At 36.8% G+C, this 13,923-nt stretch overlaps 1 protein-coding gene across 2 annotated transcripts in view; it reads left to right on the top strand.

Moving 5' to 3' along the window:
• SYNCRIP (synaptotagmin binding cytoplasmic RNA interacting protein) overlaps positions 1-1,098 on the top strand; it is a 25,143-nt gene extending 24,045 nt beyond the window's left edge. The window contains exon 12 of one of the 2 annotated variants that reach the window (XM_030267553.4): positions 1-1,098. This exon is cut by the window's left edge and continues 806 nt beyond it. The gene's annotated coding sequence lies outside the window, so the exon portion shown is untranslated. The other variant, XM_030267552.4, reaches the window with a different exon arrangement.
• Positions 1,099-13,923: the final 12,825 nt, after the last annotated feature.

The following is a 13,923-nucleotide window of genomic DNA, read 5'->3' as shown; positions in this document are numbered from 1 at the left end:
CTTGCTTTTGTCGTATTTTGTGGCTGAAAAAGCAGCCTTGCTTCTTCAGATATTGTAGTTATTTGGATGTATAATAGTTTAGCAAGATGTTACTTTTGTAAGACATCAGATGTTCAAAAAAAGTGCATCAGCAACTTGTACTAAATACTGCAGTGTCCCTTTATAAAAGGTCAGACTAAAACTGACAACTGTACAGTGAAGCCTGACATTTGGATATTTTGAAGTTTTTCATAAATCATAGAATAGTATATGGCTGTAGTTTAGCTTTTTAGGTAAAAGGTATGTTTTCATTAGTGCATTTCTTGCTGCTGATCACTGTAAAAACACGTGGATCAGCTTTCCATTTCTCTTACGCAGATCATGATAACCTGTAGAGTAGAGTAGAGTACAATCATTTGTGCTATGTTTTTAATTTTCTAAAGCACCTTGATGACAGTGAGTGTTCAGTGGTGAAGCATCCTCTATTGAACAACCCTTAAAAAAAGAAAAATAAAAACAGAACCTTGCCAAGTCCAGTTTCATATAGGGAAAGGATAGATAAAATTATGACTTACTTTGGACTTGGCATAAAGAGTTCCCTTAACACCCTTCACAAAGGGATACTGCAGTTATACTACATACCCATAGGCACCACAATGAAAATTGAAGCTTATACCTAATTAAGGTTTTATACACACCAGTTCCCCCAGTAAATGCAAATTTTAACAAAATTAGACATGTCATATGTTGAAAATGCTCATGGCAAACAATCATTTTGCATTCCTGCAAATAAAATTGTTTTATACTGTAAGCTGGAGGCGAGTGTAACTTATTTTTGTAATAAAGTTTTTATTTTTTTTATGTGTCATTAATATAAATGTGTGTTAGTACAGAGATCTTCTGGTTAAAAACTTAGAATCGCACACATTTCAGTATGTTTACTTGTATTTACATAATTTTTAGAATAGTGGTTGCCAATAGCCTGTATGTTTTCACATTAATTGATTTTTTTTTTTGTTACCTTAATAAACCATTTTAGTATGTTGTATGTCAATTACTGGGATAGCTGGGACATAAAGTGTAATTAAAAATTGTCAAGTATTCATTGGAATATGTAAATGTGCCTTGCCAGTTTTGAACTTTTAAGACAAAGTGAGTGAACAATGGTGAAATGAGTAGTCAATGCCTAAGAGACATTTGCTACCAGAGTTTCATATACTGCCCTTGCTAAAGAAAAGAAATTTATTCCTCAAATTCAAGCGTAAAACTTAACAGTTGCATTAGCTTCTGAATTTTGAAATCTACTTAGAGAAATTAGGCTTATGGAAAGTGGGTTTTCTAATTGTAACGTTAAGTATAATTTTGAATTTCAATGTAATCCTTGGTGCTGGCATTCCCAGTGCCAAGGAGTTTAAATGCTCCCTTCAAAGAGGTTGCCATGCCTACTGGCACTTTTACTGTCATACGGTTTTATAAGGAACACTGTCAAGATGTGGAAACCAATTTTGAACTTGCTATGAAATGAAACACTGGGGGCTGTAGGAGAGGGAAAGCCCTCAGATTTCTTAATCTTGAAATCTCTCCATTGCTGAAAAACTTAAAACACTTGTTGGATCACAAGTGCTAGTGACTAGTTCTTACTCTGGAAACGTGTTGCACGGGATAATACGTTTATGGAATTGTAAGGGTAGATGGAAGTGCATAAAAACATTGCAACTAAGGCACTCTGTGTGTTGAAATTGTGGATTAAATTCCTAATTTCAGCTCTGATAAAAGCATGGGAGGATGACTATTTAAAGAAATAAAAAAAGGCAAAATTGACAGGAAAGTTTTTAATGGAATGCAAGCAATGGTGAGTGAGCAAAATACCAAGGTCCTGACAGTGTTCCCTCTAATTATGAACTCAAGCCATTATAACTTTTACAATTAAATATGATTTGCACTGTTCTGATATTGGTGCAGTTTTTTAGAAAAATTATCAGAAAACTAAATTGCATGTGGTGATTAATATTGTGGAAAAAAACCCTAAAATCAAAAAAATGTTATTTTTCAAAGCTTTAAATTTGATTGTTTAAAGAAAAAACATTAAGTGGAAATAATGGTGAGAATGGGCAAGTGCATATATACAACATCAGTTTGGTTGCACTTGGGTGTTGGTAAACTTGAAATGTTCTACAGCAATAATGCATCTCTTAGGGGGTTCTTTTTGGCATGTTGAAGGCAAGTTTTGACTTAATATAATGTGCTGCCTCTGTTTATTCTTGTCGGAGGCTTTCTTTACTGAAACACCTGCAAAGGTGCATAAGTAGTATAGTTCCACATTGGTTTGTAATGCGTTTCAAAATTTGAAGTCTAATTGAATTTAATAAGAAACCGGAAACAGCTGCTGCTTAACACTTCTGGTTTATAAACACTCCAATACACAGCTTTTTAAATTACACTCCTGTTTTAATACTCATTTTTTGTTTGAAAGGTTTAATATAGGACATGCAACTGTACTTTTTTTTTCTTTCCAATTTTTAAAGAGGAGATTTGTTATGACCCAAAACTTAAGTTTGTGTTTATACTGTTGGAGGAAGGCTGTTACTACAATAAGATACTAAGATCAGTTTCTGAATTTCTGCGTTGTACAACTCTTATGTAAATACTGTCTTTAAAATCTAAAATAAGGAATACTAATTCTGTTCTTGTTGGGGGTGAGGGGTATGACATAGTTTAAAATAAATGTAGTGTCCTCTAAAAGCAGGATTCCCAACTTCAGGATAGAAATATTATACATGGCTGCACGTTTTTATTCCCTTGTGCCTTTGATTATTCTTCAGAGGCTTAACTTTACTGTTCAGCCTAGCAATTATTTTAGTGCTTCCATACACCCGTGAGGGGAGGCTTTTTTTAAATTAATTTTTTATTTTGAGAAATAAAACTGAAAGGCAACATGGACATAAACACAGAACATTTTCACAAAAGAGTGTGTTTAAATTAATACACTGCACAATATTAAGACTGTTAAGACTGTTATTCCCTCACATTAGTGAGATATTAGTGGAAAATATTAATTGTTTAAAATGGAGTAGCAAGTTTTGAAGTAGGCAGCGAGGCAGTGAACGTGACAAGACAGTTTTTGGACAGTTGAATTGGGTCAAGTGCAAGCTTGAGTCTGTGTTCATGCCCTGAATCTTAAAATTCCTGACTTTGTGACTATTTGGACTTACGGACATAAAAGGCTGTCTTTATGGAGAGTCTTGCTGATTTGCCTCCAGCACCAGCATGACATCTCTTGTCTGGAACTAACTAGTTACATTAGCTGGGCATAGGAAAGACCGGGTTGTACTTTGCCATTTGCTCTGTCAGATGAAAATGGGATGTGGCAACTGAAGAGGAAGTTGAGCTGAAGATCGCTTGATCCTTAATACAGGTAGTGGGGGAGAAGGAATAAATTACTGTCACTTTACAGCCATCTAGTACAAATAAATAATGTTTCCTAGAAGCTCTGATGTTAAAATCTTTCCAGGAGCCTGATTTTCACAGTTTGCAAGTGTATATTTACTTAGGTTTAAAAAATCCATGGGAGGAAAGAGTCACTGCTTAGATGCCCCTTTGTGTAGACTGTTAAAAAAGAGAGTTGAAAAGTGCCACTAGGACTATGTTGTTAGTTTACTGGCAGTTTGGAGAGGGGTGACTGTCTCGTGTAATTATACTTTTTCTTGCCAATACATAACTGGTTACTAGGTTTTCCATAAAATACCTATTTTTAAATGACCAACTCCTGAGCAGATGCTGCACAGCTGAGCTTATCTGGATATATTTGGTTATGTGATTTTTTTTAAAGCTATCTTCACAAAAGCTTCTTTAAATGGTCAGACTTCCAGGTACGTGGTAGAAGCTTTTTATTTTTTAAAAAAGTAGAAAAATAAAAGCATCTGTGAAGTCTAGAAAACGCAGTTGTAACACGTAGGTAATAAGTACTTAAATGCAGATTGAATATTTAAAGTTTCAATTGCAAAATACATTTCAGTTCAGGTAATTGTTCATGAAGTTTGGTGTCCACTCTAAAGCCAGCACTTGTATTCAAACAGTAATTTAAGTAAAACTTGGAGTGTCAAAAATCTAATTCCCCACAATCAGAGTGTGACATTTGGCTGATTATATTGGTCACAGTTCCCTATGCATGGTTAGTGTGACAGTGTACTTCCCTTGGTCACTGGCGTGCAGAAAAGAAGTTACGAAATGCACTCTTAGTTCTGCTGCACAGCCAGTAGAATACTCTATGTCATTTGACTTCACAGAAGATAATGGTAAGTAAAAATAGACTTTCTAGTACTTAAATGACTTGCAGTACTTAAAGTCCAACTTTGGTAGACTGTTTAATTGATTCCTTATCTGCAGTGATTAACCCTGGTTGTGCATTTTAACTTTCAATTTTAGTGTGTCTGCTTCAAAGCCAAGTGAATGTTGAGTGTAATCTGATACTGTTTAGTGTTAAATATTTCAGATCTAAAAATGTCTTAAATGCTTCATAGATAATTCAGTATCTATTTTTACACTAATGTGTTAGTAATCATAATAGTTTAGGAGTTTTTACATGAACACAAATCATCTGTTGAAAGCCAGGAATGGAATGTATCAGATCCTGAGTTTCTGGTTCCAAGAGCGATGCTTTCGGTATTGTTCTACCCTCTAAATAACAGTTTTCAGATTTTTTGTTTCTCTTCAGTGTGATGAGGAACGTACCTAATTCTGTCACTCATAATGGTTATTTAAAAATAACTACTAAGTACTATTACTAAGTGTAATGAATTTGGGATTAAAAACCTTCCTTCTTGGGAATTTGACAAAGATAAATTTATAGATGCCTCATCAGTAAACCAGGGCTTTTCTTAAGAAGCAATGTCAGCATACTTTAAAATGAAGCTGTATTACAAAACACTGTTGAGAGCTGACATAAAATAAATTATAGGTAATCTTTTCATTATGCAGATGTGTATTACAATTCAGAGGTGATTTAACATTACAGTAATTGAAATGACAGATAAAAATACATAGTCCCTGCATCTGGAAAGCAGAAGTGGCTATTAAAGGATTGTTCATGTTTCAGATTGTGGTCAAAGACTTCCTTTGGATGTTGCAATTAAATGTTTTTTCTTCTAGTACAAACAGTTGTTTTGATAAGCCAACCTATTTCCAATCCACAGTTTTCAACAGAATTTTGAGTTTCATGTGTGTGCTTAAGTTGATACTTCTAGCAGAAGACAAACATTCAGCGACAATCACTGATGAGTCTTTTGCCGGGAAGTGATCAGTGTATAACTGCCTTAAACTAGTCTAATGAAACTGTCCTATATGTCCTATAATACTTCAGTTAGAGCAGTGTGATCATTTACACTTTTGAATCAGTGAGGTGCTTAAAAGCTGCTTTGAAGAAAACTGGTATATATGTTGTTAAAATCTGTCAGAATTTGAAGATGAAGAAATATGACGTGGGTTTCATGCTAGCAATAACTTCTCTCGTTAGAAGATCTGATGGTATAACAAGGCTTAGGTGGCTTCAGTCATTAGCAGTGCCTTGCTCTGCCCTATTTTCTTGTAATTAACACAACCTCTTAGGAAAAATCCCGACTCATTATGGGGATAACTCCAGTGAGATCGATCTTCCATTTAAGAAGGGATCTGTAAGGTCTTCAATCTATTGGATTTTGTATGGCATTTGTATCTTGGGTTTGCATGGAAGTGACCTTACAGTGGGAACAGTGTTATAAATGGCAGTATGTATTTTTGCTTAATATTACACTAATCTGAAGGTTCAGTTTGTTCAGGTGGCCATGTTTCTATCCAAGAAAATGATCTTCATCTTTATATGTCCTGAACTGATCAGTAAGTCTTAGACCTTAGAAGTTAATTTGAGCTAGTTGGTCATAGGTTAACTGTTAAAATCGGTACAGGTTGCTACTAGCAAGTAAAGACTTTTGTTTTCTTAATGGCAGTATATAAACATTCACAGTTTATTGCCTCAAGTGTAATATTTCTAAATAGTACTGCTTTCATTGAGTGATGAGTGGAGTATACAGATGGATAGTGAAAAAACATTGCTAACTATGCTTTTTGGCAAATGAAGCATGCCTGTGTGTAATGAAGGTGTACCCACCATGCAGGTACAGACGTCATTGAGATATAACAGGTAGTGGTCAGAGCTCAACAAGGTGTGTACGAACTACCTTCAGTCATGGCCTGTGCTAAAGCAGATTATGTGGTATTGAAGTGTGTTTCAGTAGTTTTACTATTGAGCTAGTAAAGAACAGCTAATGACTAGTACACTGCAGGTGGATGATGATCAACTCAAATTTTTGTAGTCTCTCGAAGAACAAGAGACAGTCTTGCACAGCGTGTATTACAAGTTTCTAAGTCCTTGTGAAGCAACCTTTTTCTTCTTTAATACGTGAAGATTAAAACATGTATGATTCAAATTCTTAATGCAGTTAAAATAGAATAATTTAGCAATTCTGGTTTTAAGTTCAGATGGCTGGGTGTAGTTAGATCCCATAATTGAGGCATGCCTTTTAGAATCAAGGTAACTTTTTGACTCTTGATAAAGAATGAACTTGTTTACCAGGAGAGCCAATCTTAGAATACCTGTAGTTAGCAAAAATGCATATACTGTTGGGGGGTGGGTGGGGGGAGACACAACCAACCCACAGGAACGAAAACAGAAACACACCCCCCCCCCACCCCCCCACCCCCCCCCCCAATTCCCATATGAAAGATGTTTAGGAAAAGGTGTTGGAATTTTTAGATATGAGGCAGGCGAGATGAATGTGATAATATTGGAATTTCTGCCTTTCTGCCACATGGTAAAAGTAATGTAGAGAGAGCTCAGATTTTGCAAATGAACTAAAATTGTGGTTAATGTTCACATTAAGAAAGAACAGACATATCTTAACTTAGACATCTGGAAGGGCAAAAAGTGAAAAGAAAAACTTGCAGGGTCTTCTGTAAATACCAAATACCTCTGTTCTTTCTCAAGCAACATTGACAACCAGGGAGTTCCTCCTCAGAGGAATACCAAGGGGTGTGTCTTGTATTTAACAGGTTGGCCTAGGACTGATCACATCACAAATACTCCCCATTCTGGAAAGCTCTTAAAGCATATTATTTGCTCCCTGAGAAAATGGAAAGAAATAGTTTGAAAAAGAAGTCCTCTCCCCGTGGGCAAAAGGCAGCCATCAAATCTGCCTGAACTACACTGCTGGCAAGTTTCTAATCTAGGATTAAAGAAAAAATAGGGTAATAACCTGGCAAACCACAACATACAACAATTTCTTTTAGCTATGTTACAGCTTTGTAGAATGTTCCCTGCCTCTAACCTATCTGTCCTTTTCCTGTAAAAGGTAGGTACACTCTTTAGCCAGGCACCATGTAGCAGCCACAGCATGATGAGAGGGGGAATGTCAGGTGATGGATCTTGGCCAGATGGAAACACCAGGCCAAATCAGACAGGGCCCTTGGATTATATGTCAGAAGGTAAGAATACCCAGTCCTGGCTGTTAGAATCATCAGGGCCACTTTATCTTGATACATATTTCAAAAGAAAATTGCATCTCTGTAAGAGAGGAGATTTTAAACACAGCAAAATAGACAATCTGTGGAAAAAATCACTCTGTTGCTATGCCTAATGCTGCTATTTCAGATGTCCTGTTCAGAGAAGTGAGTGATGTCCTAGAGCTGGTATTTGTAAAATTGCTGTTTGGAAGTGATGAACTAATGGCCTTGTGTAGAGGGCAATATGAGCCAGCTTTGAATATCTGATACACATATTCTAAAGTCAGACCTTTTCCCACATAGGTAAGGAGTTCTTCCATTTCCTTTTAATGGTATAACACATTTGCCATGGGTAAAAGAAGGGTAGTTGAGAAAAACTTTTTAATAAGGCCCAGTGATGGCTCATAATTGAGGGATGCTTGAGGAAATGACAAGTTCCTAGCAAAGTTTGCGTTTGAAGTCTTGATTTGAATGTCTCAATGCAGGGCACAACATGAGAATAGGTGTTTCACTTGTAAAGCTGGGGTGAATGAATGTCAGTTCAGCCGCTGCTGCAGTGTTCAAGTCCAGGATGGGCCCAGAGAGCTCCCGAGTTCACTAGTGCCTTGTACAGAGTTGCGTTTGTTCTTGAAAAGTGTGATACAAGCTCAGCATCCTGGGAGGGAGAAGTGGCTGATTTATTTTCGTTAAAGACCTGATAGTGCAAGGAACCCAAATAAGGGTGTTCTACACTGAAGGTGGTTGCTACTCAGAAATGAAAGTGCTTAAAATTAACAGTATGTGCTTGGACGCATAACTCTGGGACCCCAAGAGATGAAGATTTAAGAACCAGTCTGAAGGTTGCTGAACTTTGTTTGAGATGTTCTGTTTCCTTGAGTCTAGGCTACGTATCTTAGTTCAAGGAATTACATTTCCTTGATGAACAAAAGGGATTTTTTTCTAAAGCTAAGGCCTGTATCAGATCTGAAGGTAGAAGGAGGCTGAAGAAGGAATGTGGTAAGGTAGAATACACTTGGAAATTATTTGCCAGCGCAGTCTCTACTTCCTGAGTTAAGAGGATAAATCTTTGTATGTTGTTCATTAGTACTGAGAATATACAGGATTTATTTTCATAGACAGGAAAAGTCACTTTCTCTGCAGGCATGAGCATGGTGAGCAGCACCTCTGAAGACTGGGAAAAGGGAATGTACCTGAAGGTAGAAGTAATGTGAAATTACAGAGATAGGTGCCTGGTCTGAGTTCTTGGTGAAACTCAGGTGATCAGCTTTGAACTAAGACACCTTAGACTAAATGCACTAAATTCATGTCTTCTCACTATCAAGGCTACCCCTCTTGATAATACATTATTTCAGTTTGGTCCTTTCTCTGGTGTTTTTGCCCTTGGGCTTTGGGGAAGGAGGGTTGATCATTACTGCATAGGTAGCTTGACTTCTCTAGACCTAACAGCTGAAGGGGAAAATGGAGAGGGGAGCACACAGCTGGGCAGTGGTCCAAGAACAGACCAGATACATGGGCTTTCCAGAATTTGAGACTAGCTGATAACTCCCAAGTTTCTTGATCATAATTATTCCAGAAACACCCTGGATGTGGACAAAACACCACTCTAAAGTTACAGCTTAGTACTTAATGTACAATTTACTGCATCCAAGCTGAATGGTGGTAAGTGGAGAATTTTCTACTCATCCTCAATATATGGTCTGATAGGAACCTGGATGATATTAGATAATCCTTTCTGTTTTGATTATCTTCTGAAGCAAAATCTACTTTCTTCAGGGGAAAAAACCTTCCTTTTTGTATGTGAACTACAGTGGCCTCAACTTGATGTCTATCTATGGCATCCAACTTATTTGTGTTGCATTAGGAGCTAAGTTTAAACATCTGTTGAAATCCCAAAGACCTCAGTCTTCACTTGCAATTTCTGAGGTGGTGGTGGTGAAAATACTACTAACTCTACCTACGGAGAATATCCAAACTTGAGTTTGGACTGGAAGAATCACAGTGTCTTAAGGGGAAGAAAATGTTATTTCTTAAAGTTTGATAGAAAGGATAGTAAACTGATTTTCATATTTAAATGTTCTTTTATTAATATATACTTCAAAATATGTGCTTATGAAAGAGGAAAAATGTACTGCCTGGTGTTTTAAGCTATTTGTTTTGTGATTCTTCTGTACAAAGGAAGCTAGGTAGCTTATGTAGTAGCAAGTAATTCATTCACAAATCAATTTATTTAGTTTCAGAATACTGAGTGGTAATAGTAATTCCCTGCATGGTATCAGACCTTAGTGGCTCCAATCCGTTCCTAGCTAGAATGCTAGTTACCTTAAACGAAACAGAAAATAAAAAACAAAGCAAAACTTCAGTGGAGTTTTGCAGGACTCACCAAAGTTTTGCAAATAGTCCTTGCTTCTTGATTTCAGTTTGTGCCTTTTCCTTGTCTGCTGGTAGACCCACAGAGGGACCATCTGCTTCTGCAGAAGCACTGTTAATGCCAGTGCTAGAGGGGAAGTGCTATGTAATAATACATGCCTTTTTTTCTATCAGATATACCAGCAATTTGGATGTCAAAAAAAGTTTGGGATACCTCCAGGAACTTAGGTACCTTTTCAATAGATAGCATTGATCAGCTGTAAGGATGGATCAGTTATGAGTGTAAGGAAGCCTGGCCTTGCAGAGAGCATGGTACTGAGATGCACTTCTCAAACTCTCATTAAAACAGTCATATTCCTCTTGCAATGAGGCTCTACCATGGAGCTATATGCTCCAAGTATACCACAAAATATGTAAGACATGGGCAAACTGCACATAAGGGTTCCTATGAAGTATCTGATGAAAAATGTAAGCACAAAAAAACTTTTGCAAGGTGACAATTAATGTTGTTCATGCTGCTTTTACATACTTCATGTTTTTGGAGGAACTGGTTGCTTGAACTAAAAATACCTCTCTGGAATTCTGACCTGACAAAAACACTCCAGGAATTTGCTGCTGTGTCCACAGAAGATGAAAGCAATGGGCTCTAGGATACCAGCTCACCAGTCACCAAAAGAAGCCTGATCTCGCAGAGTCATCACTAGGTCTGGGTTTACATGGTCATGTTATGTATCCACAGAAAGCTTTCTTGAATACAAGCTGCCTTACAACAGCGACCTGTAGTTACGGTTAGTCTTTTTTCTACTTTTAACGACTTCTGCCTGTTGATTAGAATTTCCTGAGTATGTGAAGGCTTTAGGTTGGGATTTTTTTCATGTTTTTCTTTTAAGGTGGAAAAAATGAATCCATCAGAAATGAGAGTTGTATCCAAATTAGGATCATAAATCTTCACTGACAAAAATGTTGAAGTACTCTTGAGGCAGGGCAAAAAAGTCAAACTATTTAAGAAGGCACTAGGTCTAATAAAAAAAATTTTGAATGCTATTTTCTTAACAGTTTTGTTCCCCATGTTGCAGCCTGTCCCTACTCACTGCTACACAACAGAGGAGGTAATAAAATTGGAAAAGGAGAACAACAAAGATGATAAAAGGAACAAAAGTGCTCTTATGTGAAGGACAAGTCACTGGAGCAGGAATCTTAATTTTGGAAAAGACAGTTTTCTCAGATGACCAAAGTATTTTGGTAAAATGATAAGCAGCAATTGTGCTGAGTAGGGAATGATTTTTCACCATCTCTAGTAAACACATGAATGCTAGGAGACACTTATTTGACTCACACAAGTGCAGGTGGTGGAACTCCTTGCATGATTTTTATGGATGCTAAAGTTTTTAATTCTTCAAAAGCAACTTGAAACTTAGGAAATAAATTCTTTCTCAGGATATCCCTAAGATTGTGAATCAGAGTTCCAGGAACTTATTATTATATTCTTGCCATGCTTTTACAGCTTTTTCTTAGGTATGTATCCCCTGATAGCCATCATCAACAGGATGTTCACTCAGCTGAACTTTTGCTGATCCAACACAGTTGTTCCATGACTCCAGTGTGTATCTATGATGAAAAACTTAAATAGCTTTAAATTCTTCAGGTCTCACCATAGTTCTGAGGCGTAGGTGCTGGAACAGTTTGTAGTGATTAACAGAAACACATTATCTAACAGGATTATCTTGACACTTAAATTCAGCTGCAAACAAAGGATTCTGGCTCAAGTTCATCTTTGAAGTCCCTACTTGAAAATTTTCCCCATTGAATATGGCTGGTAAGCAGGAATTCCCTTCAGGACCTGACATAGTTATTTTCACAATTTGTGTATCTAGGGCAAGATTTTCTTTATTCCCACAGTAAGTCAAAAGATTAATTTTCAATTTGACTGACCTCTTACATATGTGCTCTGGCATTGTTTTAACGCTTTGCATGAGTACAGCTCCTTAGTACTTACAATCACTTTCTTACAAATTCTTAATATCCATCTTGACATTCCCTCATTCCTCCCTGATCAGCTTACAGTTTTCAAAGAATTCAGATTTTCCAGATCTTTCCTTTGCACATACAACCAGTTGACCAACCTCACTTAATACTTAAGGTGCATATTTCAAAAACCTTGGTTTTTGCTCAAATGAATGAAGATAAAATTTCTATGGAGTACAGCTTTGCCAAATGTCACCATAAATCATAATATTAATTTATTTTAACAATTTTCCATTGTCACCTCTATACTTTTAGTTCTCTTTTTTTTGTGCATATTCCTGCAGGCCTCTATTTCTTACTGTGTTGTAGTCAATGCCTACACCTTGTAACTTACTGCTCTTTTTTTTTTTTTTTTTTAATATCCCATAAATAGTAGTTTATGATCAAACAAATTATTTTCATCTCTAATATCTAAATTCTCTCTGGTGTCTTGTCTGTGAAAGAATTTCTTCATAAAATTCTTTCTCATGTTAACAAGTTGAGGAAAAGCTCTATACACCAGTCTGTCTCTGAATCTTTTTACTTTCTCCTTGCGAGTTACAAGTTCTTCAAGGCAAAACTGACTCTAGTACATTGCCTGTTTTTAGTTTTGGCTTTCTGTCTTCTTCCTGAGTGGACCTTGTCCCAGTGAAATTCTAACACACTCTGTGCTCCTCGGCACTGCTTGGTTTGCAAAGCATTGTTCCTGTTGGGAATACTAAACTGACCCTCTGGAAACTCCACTTGAAATAGGTCCTTGAATTTCTGTATTGGAATAGTCTCCTTGTCTTTCTTTTTTGGCCCTGCAAGGCTTTATTCTGCCTGGTATTTTTAGTCCTAAACACAGCCTAGTAGGTATTTTCAGGTTTTGTAACAGAACTGTATTTTACAGTCTCTTAAAAAAAAAAAAAAGATTAATTTTGAGTGGTGTGTTATAATTGAAACTTTAGTCTTTCCCTTAATTTCAATTGCTTTCTAAATCTGCTTCTAAACAAACAACTTGTCTCTGCCATTCCCTGCAAATGTGGAGACTGGTGATCTTTTATGAAGTGTTTCACACATCTTTTCTTAAACCATTTTTCCCTCCCACCTGCCATTTTTCTTCTTATTGCAGCTGCTGAATTCCCCATTCCTGTAGAAGAAAACTTGTGAGGGATTTTATCCAGGAACCCAAAGTCTCTTGCTGTATTGAGCAGGTGCTTCTGGGCCCAGGTTCTCACCTTCTCATCCGGTTTGCTTTAATCTGCTCATACTGAGGGTCAGCATGTGATCCAGGAAGTGAATACAAGACCCAACAACTACAGGTGGCACACATTTCCATACAGCTGGCAAGTGTGGGTCGGTGTGGGTATTGGATATGACCTCCAAATGCCATAATTAACTCATTAACAGACAAATTAATATAACTGTGTTTATTACAGTAAAGTTAATTTTGCTTTTCAAAGGGCTAATAATTATTCTACCCAAACCAGAAATGTGCAGCAAATGGTCAGCCATCACTTCCCTGGAGTTTCAGTGTTCCTTTAAAGGCTGGAAAGTACTAAAAGGTAGTTTTCACCTTGCATTTGTTGCATACACCTGGATTGTCCCAGGTGGAAACCAGTAACTGTTGGTGGATGCCCTTTAAGTTTTGAATTTGAAAAAGTCAACTACAAAGAGCCTACTAGTGCTTGCCTTTCTTGGGATCTGACTGACCGGCTTCAGTTTCACTTATTTCCTTAAGCTTAGCTATATGCTGAATATTAAAAATAAGTATTCTCTAGAGTTTTCTGCTGTAGTTAGAAGTAAATATGAAGCCTTCTATTTAAACTTATTGGAAAGGGCCCACAAAACAAACTGGGACTTGTGAGGAATAATTATAAAGGAAAATTAATTCCTTGTTGAGCAAATATGAAGGATTAGCTATTGTAAATTAGCCTTGACAACTGTATCTTTGAAAGAGAGAACTATGTAAGTCCTTGAAAAGAGCAAAAGCAGACTTGCAGAGTAAATTAAATGCAATTAACTGGTGAGAATCTGTTTATTACAGTTCACTGTCTG

Source organism: Taeniopygia guttata, chromosome 3, assembly GCF_048771995.1.
Source record: "Taeniopygia guttata chromosome 3, bTaeGut7.mat, whole genome shotgun sequence".
NCBI classification, from domain to species: domain Eukaryota; kingdom Metazoa; phylum Chordata; class Aves; order Passeriformes; family Estrildidae; genus Taeniopygia; species Taeniopygia guttata.
The sequence above is the reverse complement of the archived record's forward strand: the minus strand, read 5'-3'. Positions and strand labels throughout refer to the sequence as shown.